This window comes from Arachis hypogaea, chromosome 14 (assembly GCF_003086295.3).
Source record: "Arachis hypogaea cultivar Tifrunner chromosome 14, arahy.Tifrunner.gnm2.J5K5, whole genome shotgun sequence".
NCBI lineage: Eukaryota > Viridiplantae > Streptophyta > Magnoliopsida > Fabales > Fabaceae > Arachis > Arachis hypogaea.
The window spans coordinates 87,912,498-87,925,431 of NC_092049.1; positions in this window are offsets into that span (position 1 = coordinate 87,912,498).

Genomic DNA, 12,934 nt, shown 5'->3' on the forward strand with positions numbered 1-12,934 from the left:
AAAGCTTCTCTCACTGCAGAGTCAACCAAAGCCCCAAAGTCAAACTCTAAGTTTGGTGTTGGGAGGCCACAACCAAACTCTAAGTTTGGTATTGAACCCCCACATTCAAACTCTAAGTTTGGTGTTGAGAGGTTCCAACAATGCTCTGAACATCTGTGAGGCTCCATGAGAGCTCACTGTCAAGCTATTGACATTAAAGAAACTCTTGTTGGGAGGCAACCCAATGTTATCTAATTATATTTATTTATTTTCCATTGTTATTTTATGTGTTCTTTAGGTTGATGATCATGTGAAGTCACAAAAACTACTGAAAAATAAAAAACAGAATGAAAAATAGAATGAAAAATAGCACACCCTGGAGGAGAACAGTCAGGCATTTAAACGCCAGAAACAGGCACCAAGCTAATGTTTAACGCCAGAAACAAGCATCTACCTGGCGTTAAACGCCAGAACAGAGCATGGAAGTGGCATTTAACGCCAGAAATAGGCAGCAGTCTGGCGTTAAACGCCAGGATTGCACAGCAAGGGCGTTTTACATGCCTAATTGGAGCAGGGATGTTAAGTCCTTGACCTCACTTGATCTGTGAACCCCACAGGATCCTCTCAGGATCTGTGAACCCCACAGGATCCCCTCAGGATCTGTGGACCCACAGGATCCCCACCTAACCTTATTCTCTCCTCTTCATACCCTTTCATAACTCTCTTCCCCAAATACCCCTCACCAATCACTTCTATCTTCTCTTCTCCATAAACCCCACCTACCTTCAAATTCAAACTATTTTCCCTCCTAAACCCAACCCTAACGGCAGAAACTTTACCCTCCCCCCACTTCTATATAAACCCCTCATTCCTTCTTCTTTTTCACATAACACAATCCTAAATTCACCCTTGGCCGAAAATACCTCACCCTCCATCTCCTCCATTTTCTTCTTCTTCTACTATTTTTCTTTCTTTTTTTGCTCGGAGATGAGAAAATATTTTAAGTTTGGTGTGGTAAAAAGCATTGCTTTTTGTTTTTTCATAACCATTTATGGCACATAAGGCTAGAGAAACCTCTAGAAAGAGGAAAGGGAAGGCAATTGCTTCCACTTCTGAGCCATGAGAGATGGAGAGATTCATCTCAAAGGTCCATCAAGACCACTTCTATGAAGTTGTGGCCAAGAAGAAAGTGATCCCTGAGGTTCCTTTCAAGCTCAAGAAGAATGAGTATCCAGAGATCCGACTTGAAATCCAAAGAAGAGGTTGGGAAGTTCTCACCAACCCCATTCAACAAGTCGGGATCCTAATGGTTCAAGAGTTCTATGCAAACGCATGGATCATTAGGAACCATGATCAAAGTGTGAACCCGAATCCAAAGCATTGGCTTACCATGGTTCGGGGGAAATACTTAGATTTTAGTGCTGAAAATGTAAGGCTGGCGTTCAACTTGCCAATGATGGAAGAGAACGCACGCCCCTACACAAGAAGGGTCAACTTTGATCAAAGGTTGGACCAAGTCCTCATAGACATATTTGAGGAAGGATCTCAATGGAAAATTGACTCAAGAGGCAAGCCGGTTCAATTAAGAAGGCATGACCTCAAACCAGTGGCTAGGGGATGGCTAGAGTTCATTCAACGCTCAATCATTCCTACTAGTAACCGGTCTGAAGTTACTATAGACCAGGCCATCATGATCCATAGTATCATGATTGGAGAAGAGGTGGAAGTTCATGGGATTATACCTCAAGAATTCTACAAGGTGGCTGACAAGTCCTCCACTTGGGCAAGGTTAGCCTTTCCTCACCTCATATGCCACCTCTGCAATTCGGCTGGAATTGACAAAGAGGGAGACATCCTCATTGAAGAGGACAAGCCCATTACTAAGAAAAGGATGGAGCAAATAAGAGATCATGGACCTCAACATGAGCATGAGGAAATTCCTCACCATGAAATCCCTAAGATGCCTCAGGGGATGCACTTTCCTCCACAGAATTATTGGGAACAAATCAACACTTCCCTAGGAGAATTAAGTTCCAACATGGGACAACTAAGGGTGGAGCATCAAGAGCACTCCATCATCCTCCATGAAATTAGAGAAGATCAAAGAGCTATGAGGGAGGAGCAAGAAAGACAAGGAAGAGACATAGAGGAGCTCAAGAGCACCATTGGTTCTTCAATAAGAGGAAGATGCCACCCTCACTAAGTGGACTCATTCCTTAATCTCCTTGTTTATTTATTTTTCTGTTTTCGGTTTCCATGCTTCATGTTTAATTATGTTTGTGTCTTTACTATATGATCATTAGTGTCTAAGTGGTGCACGAAATTGTGATGTCAATGTTCACATTACTCTCTTACACCATCGCATAACTAACCAGCAAGTGCATTGGGTCGTCCAAGTAATACCTTACGTGAGTAACGGTCGATCCCACGGAGATTGTTGGCTTGAAGCAAGCTATGGTTATCTCGTAACTCTTAGTCAGGATATAATATCAATAATAATTTTTAGTTTGAATTGTAAAAAGTAAAAAGGGCAGAACATAAATTATATTTGTATGCAGTAATAGAGAATATGTTGGAGTTTTGGAGATGCTTTGTCTTCTGAAATTCTGCTTTCCTCTGTCTTCTTGTTCACGCACACACGTCCTCCTATGGCAAGCTGTGTGTTGGTGGATCACTGTTGTCAATGGCTACCATCCTTCCTTTCAGTGAAAAGGGTCCAGGTGCGCAGTCATCGCACGGCTAATCATTTGCAGGTTCTCAATCGTACTGGAATAGGATTTACTATCCTTTGCGTCTGTCACCACGCCCAGCACTCGTGAGTTTGAAGTTCGTCATAGCCATCCAATCACAGAATCCTACTCGGAATACCACAGACAAGGTTTAGACTTTCCGGATTCTCATGAATGCCGCCATCAATCTAGCTTATACCACAGAGATTCTGATTAAGGAATCTAAGAGATACTCATTCAATCTAATGTAGAACGGAGGTGATTGTCAGACACACATTCATGGATTGAGGAAGGTGATGAGTGTCATGAATCATCACCTTCTCCATAATTAAGCGTGAATGGATATCTTAGATAGGAACGCGCATGTTTGAATGGAAAACAGAAATACTTGCATTAATTCATCGAGACACAGCAGAGCTCCTCACCCCCAACAATGGAGTTTAGAGACTCATGCCGTCAAAGAGTACAAATTTCATATCTAAAATGTCATGAGATACAAAATAAATCTCTAGAAGTTGTAAAAATACTAAACTAGTAACCTAGATTTACAAAAAATGAGTAAACTACGATAGATAGTGCAGAAATCCACTTATGGGGCCCACTTGGTGTGTGCTGGGGCTGAGACTAAAGCTTTTCACGTGCCTGGGCTGTTTTGGGCGTTCAACGCCAGGCTGTAACCTGTTTCTGGCGTTGAACTCCAACTTGTAACGTGTTTCTGGCGCTGGACGCCAGACTGCAACATGGAACTGGAGTTGAACGCCAGTTTACGTCGTCTATTATATATTGCTGGAAAGCCCTAGATGTCTACTTTCCAACTCAATTGGAAGCGCGTCAATTGAACTTCTGTAGCTCTAGAAATTCCATTCCGAGTGCAGAGAGGTTAGGATCCAACAGCATCAGCAGTCCTTTTTCAGCCTGAATCAGATTTTCGCTCAGCTCCCTCAATTTCAGCCAGAAAATACCTGAAATTATAGAAAAACACACAAACTCATAGTAAAGTACAGAAATATGAATTTTACCTAGAAATTAATGAAAATAAACTAAAAACTAACTAAAACATACTAAAAACTATATTAAATTAACCCCAAAAAGCGTATAAAATATCCGCTCATCACAACACCAAACTTGAACTGTTGCTTGTCCCCAAGAAACTAGACAAATAAAATAGAATACAAATGAGTCAAGAAACAATAATATCTCAGAGTTTCTGAGTGAAGCTCAGATTCTAATTAAATGAGCGGGGCTAGTAGCTTTTTGCTTCCGAACAGTTTTGGCATCTCACTTTATCCATTGAAGCTCAGAATGATTGGCATCTATAGGAACTTAAAATTCAGATAGTGTTATTAATTCTCCTAGTTCAGTATGTTGATTCTTGAACACAGCTACTTTTATGAGTCTTGGCCGTGGCCCTAAGCACTTTGTTTTCCAGTATTACCACCGGATACATAAATGCCACAGACACATAATTGGGTGAACCTTTTCAGATTGTGACTCAGCTTTGCTAAAGCCCCCAATTAGAGGTGTCCAGGGTTCTTAAGCACACTCTTCTTTTCGCTTTGGACCTTGACTTTAACCGCTCAGTCTCAAGTTTTCACTTGACACCTTCACGCCACAAGCACATGGTTAAGGACAGCTTGGTTTAGCCGCTTAGACCAGGATTTGATTCCCTTAGGCCCTCCTATCCACTGATGCTCAAAGCCTTGGATCCTTTGTATTACCATTGCCTTTTGGTTTTAAGGGTTATTGGCTTTTTTTGCTTGCTTTTTTTTTTTTTTTGCAAGCTTTGTATTCACTGCTTTTTCTTGCTTCAAGAATCATTTTTATGATTTTTCAGATTACCAATAACATGTCTCATGTTTATCATTCTTTCAAGAGCCAACATATTTAACATTCAAGAACATCAAATTCCAAAGACATATGCACTGTTCAAGCATTCATTCAGAAGGCAGAAAGCATTGCCACCACATGTAATTAATCAGAATTTCTTGTATTAAAAACTCGAGAAATATTGCCTCCTTATCCTAAAGAAAATCTTCTATTTTATTCATGTTTAATGATGATGAGAAAAATAAATTATAGCTTAATTGGAGATAAAATCAAGATATAGATACTAATTACTACTACTTATATGTAACTTCTAAGGTAAAGCATAAATAAGAGCAATTATCACAGGGTTAAGGCTAAGATTGGAACTCAACAACCTTAAGGTTGGGAAGTGGATGTTCCTCTACTCTGTGGGGTGCTTGGTCCTTCAAGAGATAACTTCTGACGCTTCAGTTCCTTGAAGTCACGCCCTTGCTCTTCTTGTTCCCTGAGTAGTTTGCAGAGCATGCTATGTTGATTTTGCTGTTCTTCTTTTATTTGGTCCATAGCTTCTTGCAACTTAGTAACAGATGCTTCAAGATGTTCCCAGTATTCAAATTGAGGGAGTTCTGGTAGAAATTCTTGCGCCCTCCTCTTGATGGGGTCATCCTGCATTTGTTGTTTTTCCATTGTGATTTTAGTGATTGGTTGCTCCACTGAGATATACTCTGTTATTCCCATCTTTACTCCAGTATCTTTGCAGAGCATAGAGATTAGGCTTGGATAAGCTAACCTGGCATCCTTGGAGTTCATGTTTGCGAGTATGTAGAATTCAGATGGAATCAGTTGATGAACTTCTACTTCTTTTCCCAACATAATGCAATGGATCATCACTGCTCTTTTAACGTTGACTTCAGAACGGTTGCTGGTGGGCAATATAGAACGCCCAATGAAGTCCAACCATCCTCTGGCGACTGGTTTGAGATCTTCTCTCTTGAGTTGATTTGGGACACCCCTTGTGCTAGTGGTCCACCTGGCTCCAGGGATGCATATATCCTCTAGAATCTTATCCAGGCCCTTGTTTGTTCTCATCATTCTCCTATTGAAGGAGTCTGGGTCATCTTTTAGCTGAGGTAGCTTAAAGATCTCCCTGATTTTGTCAGGGTGGATGTGAACAATCTTTCCTCTGACCGCAGTCCTATAGTCATAGAGGGCAGTTATAGATATTCTCTGCCTGTCTGTTTGCCACAGATTAGCGTAGAATTCCTTAACCATATTACTTACCACTTTCGTTTCAGGATTACCTAGGACTTCCCAGTTCCTGTTTCGAATCTGCTCTTGGATCTCTGGGTATTTATCTTCTTTCAGATCGAACTTGACTTCCGAGATCACTGATCTTAGACCCATTATTTTGTAGTAATGGTCTAAATGTTCTTTGGTTAAGAACCTCCCTTGATTCCAAAGTGGTTTTGGAACACTCTTTTTCTTGCCTCTTGGAGTGGGTTGTTTTCCTTTAGGAGCCATGATCTTAGTGGGTATGGTTTAGTGATCACGGATAAACACACCAAACTTAGAGGTTTGCTTGTCCTCAAGCAAAAGAAAGAAAGGAGAGGGATAGAAGGAGAGCGAGTGTTGAATGGTGGATGAGAGGAGGGAGGCCGAATGTGTTTTTAAAAGGGAGGGGGTGGGTTTTCGAAAATAGGGAGAAAGATAAGATAGAAGATATGATTTAAAAAGAAATAAGTATGATAAGAAAAGATATAATTTAAAATTGAAGAGATATGAAAGATATTTGAAAAAGATAAATTTGGATTTTTGAAAAAGATAATATGGAGATTTAAAAAAAGATATTGATTAGTTGAAAAGATTTTGAATGAAAAGAGATAGATTTGTTTTGAAAATTTGAAAAAGAGTTGAATTGGATTGAAAAAAGGATTTGTGCTTATGGATTAAGATACATTTGATATTTTTAAAGTAGGGTTTTTAGAAATTAGGGATTTTAGAAATCAGGGTTTGTAACATGTTTATGCAAGAAATCATGAATTGAAACATGAAAATTAAAATTAAAATGAAAAATATGAAGTAAAAATGAAATTACCTCCTCCCCACCATCCTGGCGTTTGAACGCCCAAACGCTGCATGTTTTGGGCGTTCAACGCCCAACTGCTGCTTCTCCTGAACGCCCAGCAGTTGCTTCTTTCTGGTGTTGAACGCCAGGAACTCCTTTGTCACTGGGCGTTTTTCTGAACGCCCAGGACGCTATAAATCTGGCGTTAAACGCCCAGAAAGAGCTTCTTTCTGGCGTTCAACGCCCAGAAGATGCTTCTTTCTGGCGTTTAACGCCCAGATGGCTATCCTTACTAGCGTTCAACGCCTAGTGGATGCTTCTTTTGGGTGTTGAACGCCCAAAACAGACTTTTACTGGCGTTTTCTTGCCAGTGAGCTCTTTTTCTCTGTTTTGTGTGCAGAATCCTTTTGTAACCCTGTAAACTTATACAATTGACTCTTTACCTTAGTATCAATGAACTTTATATAAACAAATAAAATCAAGAATATGGCAAAATGCTTAGAGGAAGTGATTCCCCATGGCTGGGTTGCCTCCCAGCAATCGCTTCTTTATTGTCTTTAGCTGGACCTTGCTGAGTTTTTAATCTAGCCTCAGCCTTGAGCACTCTTGCTCAACATTGCCTTCAAGATAGTGCTTGATTCTCTGTCCATTAACAATGAACTTCTTATCAGAATCAATATCTTGAATCTCCACATAACCATATGGTGATACACTTGTAATCACATATGGTCCCCTCCACCGGGATTTTAGTTTCCCGGGGAATAGCCTGAGCCTAGAGTTAAACAACAGAACCTTTTGTCCTGGTTCAAAGGTTCTAGATGACAGCTTTCTGTCATGCCACCTTTTTTATTTCTCTTTGTAAAGCTTGGCATTTTCGAAAGCAGTGAATCTGAATTCCTCTAGCTCATTCAGCTGGAGCAATCTTTTCTCTCCAGCTAATTTGGCATCAAAGTTAAGGAACCTGGTTGCCCAGTAGGCCTTATGTTCCAGTTCCACGGGCAGGTGACAAGCCTTACCATACACAAGTTGGTAAGAAGAGGTCCTTATGGGAGTCTTGAATGCTGTTCTGTAAGCCCACAGAGAATCATCCAAACTTTGTGCCCAATCCTTTCTACGGGTACTTACAGTCCGTTTCAGGATTCTTTTTAGTTCTCTGTTAGAGACTTCAGCTTGCCCATTTGTCTATGGATGATATAGAGTTGCCACCTTATGGCGAATCCCATACCAGACCATGGCAGAGTAAAGCTGTTTGTTGCAGAAGTGAGTGCCCCCATCACTGATTAGTACCCTAGGGACACCAAACCTGCTGAATATATGTTTCTGGAGGAACTTCAGTACTATTTTAGTATCGTTGGTAGGTGTGGCAATGGCCTCTACCCATTTTGATACATAGTCAACTGCCACCAGAATATAAGTGTTTGAGTATGATGGTGGGAAAGGCCCCATGAAATCAATTCCCCATACATCAAACAACTCAATCTCGAAGGTTCCTTGTTGAGGCATGGCATAACTATGAGGCAAATTACCAGCTCTCTGGCAACTGTCACAGTTACGTACAAACTCTCGGGAATCTCTATAGAGTGTAGGCCAGTAGAAACCACATTGGAGGACCTTGGTGGCTGTTCGCTCACCTCCGAAATGGCCTCCATATTGTGATCCATGGCAATGCCATAGGATCCTCTGTGCTTCTTCTCTAGGCACACACCTACGGATTATTCCGTCTGCACATCTCTTAAAGAGATAGGGTTCATCCCACAAGTAGTACTTTACATCAGAAATTAATTTTTTCTTTTGCTGCCTGCTGTACGCCTTGGGTATGAACCTTGCAGCTTTATAGTTTGCAATGTCTGCAAACCATGGTGTTTCCTGAATGGCGAACAAATGCTCATCTGAAAAGGTTTCAGAGATTTCAATAGAGGGAGAGGGCGCCCCTTCTACTGGCTCTATTCAGGACAGATGATCAACCACTTGGTTTTCTGTCCCTTTTCTGTCTCTTATTTCTATATCAAACTCTTGCAGAAGCAATACCCATCTTATAAGCCTGGGTTTTGAATCCTGCTTTGTAAGTAGATATTTAAGAGCAGCATGGTCAGTGTACACAATCACTTTTGATCCTACTAAGTATGATCTAAACTTGTCAATGGCATAGACCACTGCAAGCAATTCCTTTTCTGTGGTTGTGTAATTTTTCTGGCATCATTTAAAACACGGCTAGCATAATAAATGACATGCAGAAGTTTGTCATGCCTCTGCCCCAGTACTGCACTAATGGCGTGATCACTTGCATCACACATTAATTCGAATGGCAATGTTCAGTCTGGTGCAGAGATAACTGATGCTGTGACCAGCTTAGCTTTCAGAGTTTCAAACGCCTGTAGGCACTCTGTGTCAAACACAAATAGTGTGTCAGCAGCTAGCAGATTGCTTAGAGGTTTTGCAATTTTTGAAAAATCCTTTATAAACCTCTTGTAGAATCCTGCATGCCCCAGAAAGCTTCTGATTGCCTTAATATTGGAAGGTGGTGGTAATTTTTCAATTACCTCTATTTTAGCCTAATCCACCTCTATTCCCTTGTTTGAAATTTTATGCCTAAGGACAATCCCTTCAGTCACCATAAAGTGACATTTTTCCCAGTTTAAAACCAGGCTGGTCTCTTGGCATCTTTTCAAAACCAGTGTCAGGTGATCAAGACAGGAGCTGAATGAGTCTCCATATACTGAGAAGTCATCCATGAAGACTTCCAAAAATTTTTCCACCATATCAAAGAAAATAGAGAGCATGCATCTCTGAAAGGTTGCAAGCACATTACACAGCCCAAAAGGCATCCTTCTGTAAGCAAATACTCCAGATGGACATGTGAATGCTGTTTTCTCTTGATCCTGGAGATCTACTGCAATTTGGTTGTAGCCTGAATAGCCATCCAAAAAGCAGTAATAATTATGACCTGCTAGTCTTTCTAGCATCTGGTCTATGAATGGTAAAGGAAAATGATCCTTTCTGGTGGCTGTATTGAGCCTTCTGTAATCAATACACATGCGCCACCCTGTAACTGTTCTTGTAGGAACCAGTTCATTTTTTATTATGAACCACTGTCATGCCTCCCTTTTTAGGACAACTTGAACAGGACTCACCCAGGGGCTATCAGAAATAGGATAAATAATCCCAGCCTCTAGTAATTTGGTGACCTCTTTCTGCACCACTTCCTTCATTGCAGGATTTAGCCGCCTCTGTGGTTGAACCACTGGCTTAGCATTGTCCTCCAATAAGATCTTGTGCATGCATCTAGCTGGGCTTATGCCCTTAAGGTCACTTATGGACCACCCAAGAGCTGTCTTGTGTGTCCTTAGCACTTGAATTAGTGCTTCCTCTTCCTGTGGATTTAAAGCGGAGCTTATGATCACTGGAAAAATATCACCTTCTCCCAGAAATGCATATTTCAAGGATGGTGGTAATGGTTTAAGCTCGGGTTTAGGAGGTTTTTCCTCTTCCTGAGGAATTTTCAGAGACTCTTTCAATTCCTCTGAATCCTCTAGATCAGGTGGAACATCTTTAAAGATGTTCTCCAGCTCTGATTCGAGACTCTCAGCCATGTTGATCTCTTCTACCAAAGAGTTAATAAGATCAACTTTCATGCAGTCTTTTGGTGTGTCTGGATGCTGCATGCATTGACAGCATTCAACTTAAACTCATCCTCATTGACTCTCAGGGTTATTTCCCCCTGTTGGACATCAATGAGAGTTCGTCCAGTTGCTAGAAAGGTCTTCCTAGAATGAGAGTAGCACTCTTGTGCTCTCCATCTCCAGCACTACAAAGTCAGTGGGAAAGGCGAATGGCCCAACCCTGACAATCATGTCCTCAATCACGCCTGATGGGTATTTAATGGACCATCAGCAAGTTGGAGACATATCCGAGTTGGTTTAACTTCTTCAGTTAAACCAAGCTTTCTGATAGTGGATGCAGGTATTAGGTTGATGCTTGCCCCAAGATCGCATAAAGCTGTCCTGGTGCAATTTCCCTCTAATGTGCATGGTATCAGAAAGCTTCCGGGATCTTTAAGCTTTTTAGAAAAGCTTTTCAGAATGACTGCACTGCATTCTTCAGTGAGGAGAACTCTTTCAGTTTCTCTCTAATCCTTCTTATGACTCAAGATCTCTTTCATGAACTTGGCGTAAAAGTATTTGCTCAAGTGCTTCTGCAAACAGAATCTTTATTTCAAGAGTCCTGAGATAATCTGCAAAGCGAGTAAATTGCTTATCCTGCTCCTCTTGGCGGAGTTTTTGAGGATAAGGTATCTTGGCTTTATATTCCTCAACCTTGGTTGCTGTAGGTTTATTTCCTACAGAAGTGGTTGAAGAAGCCATTTTAAATGGGTTGTCATCAGCACTTGTGGGTGTCTGATCCCTCTCTGGCAATTGAGTGCTAGAGTTAGAAGCTGGAGTGGCGTTAGACGCTAACTCCTCATCTGTTCCTGGCGTCTGAACGCCAGAACTGTGCTTCTTTTGGGCATTCAACGCCAGTTCCTTGCTTATTTCTGGCGTTGAACGCCAGTCCTGAGCATAGTCTGGGCGTTCAGCGCCAGCCTTCCACCCAATTTCTGGCGTTTTAACGCCAGAATTATCTTTCCCTGGGCTCTTACTGTCCTCAGATGGATTTTGGGTGGTTTGCCCATTTCTTGGCTTCCTGCTGCCTTGAGGTAGGGTATTTAATGTTTTCATACTTCTTAATTGAACTGCTTGAATTCTTCTGTTATTTGTTTGACAGCTGCTGCTTTGTTGCTTCAATTGTTCTTCATATTTATATTAGCCATCCTTGTCTCTTGTAGTCTATCTTTGATTCGGCTAACTGTTGTGTTAGAAGTTCAATTGCTGATTGAATCAGTAGCTTGTTCAGCAGGACTGGGTTCAGTAGTCACTGTTTTAGCCTCTTCTTTCATGGAAGATTCGCTGCTTAGGTACAGATGCTGATTTCTGGCAACTGTATCAATAGCTCTTGAGCTTCTTCAATTGTCTTTCTCATGTGGATAGATCACCAGCTGAGTAATCTAGAGACATCTGACTCTTTCTGCAAGCCCATATAGAAGATGTCTAACTGAACCCACTTTGAAAACATTTCAGAGGGGCATTTTCTTAGCATCTCTCTGTATCTCTTCCCAGCATCATAAAGATATTTATTTTCTCCTTGTTTAAGCCTTGGATGTCCAGCCTTAGCTGTGTCATCCGTTTTGGAGGAAAGTATGATTCAGGAATTTCTCTGTCAGCTGTTTTCATATCTTTATGCTAGCCTTAGGTTGGTTATTTAACCACCTCTTGGCTTGGTCTTTTACAGGCAAATGGAAACAGTAATAATCTGTAGACATCCTGATCTAGTTCCTTATCATGTACTGTGTCAGCAATTTGTAAAACTGTGCCAGAAACTCTGTAGGTTCTTCCTGTGGAAGACCGGAATACTGGCAACTTTGCTGCACATGATAATGAGCTGAGGATTCAACTCAAAGCTACTGACTCCAATGGAGCTATGCAGATACTACTCCATATGAAGCAGTAGAGGGGTTAGCATATGACCCCAGAGTCCTTCTGGACCTGTTCATTTCCACTTAAATCCATGATGGAGAAAGGGAGATGATGTAAAATAGAGAAGAAATATTTTTATTTATTTAATTATTTATTTATTTCGAAAATAAAATAAATTAAAATAAAATAAAATAAAAATGGGTGAAGATTTTCGAAAAAAATGAGGAGAGAGAAAGTGGTTAGGAAGTTTTTGAAAAAAGATATGATTTTTTTTTTTTCGAAAAGGGTTTTAAATTTTGAATAGAAAAAATATGAATTTTAAAATTGATTCGAAAATTACTTTAAAAATAGAGGGAGAAGATATTTTTGAATTTATAAGGAAAGAGAAAAATAATAAAATAACACAGATCTAAAATTTTTAGATCTAATGCTCCGTGTTTTCGAAATTTGGAGGAAAACACCAAGAGCACCAAACTTAAAAATTTTAAGATAAGACGGAAACCAAAACGCCTTGAAGTCACAAGAACAACAAGAAAGAAGAAGGAACACTAAACTTAAAATTTTTAGAAACCAAAAAAATTTTGAAAAATCAAAGAAATCAACAAGAAAACACCAAACTTAAGTTTGGCACAAGATTTATAGAAAAATTATTTTGAAAAAAGAAGATTTGAAAGAAAATAAAAGACTCTGACCCAAAGACAAAAATCCATCTACAACAAGATCACCGTCAGTTGTTCAAACTCAAACAATCCCCGGCAATGGCGCCAAAAACTTGGTGCACGAAATTGTGATGTCAATGTTCACATTACTCTCTTATAACTTCGCACAACTAACCAGCAAGTGCA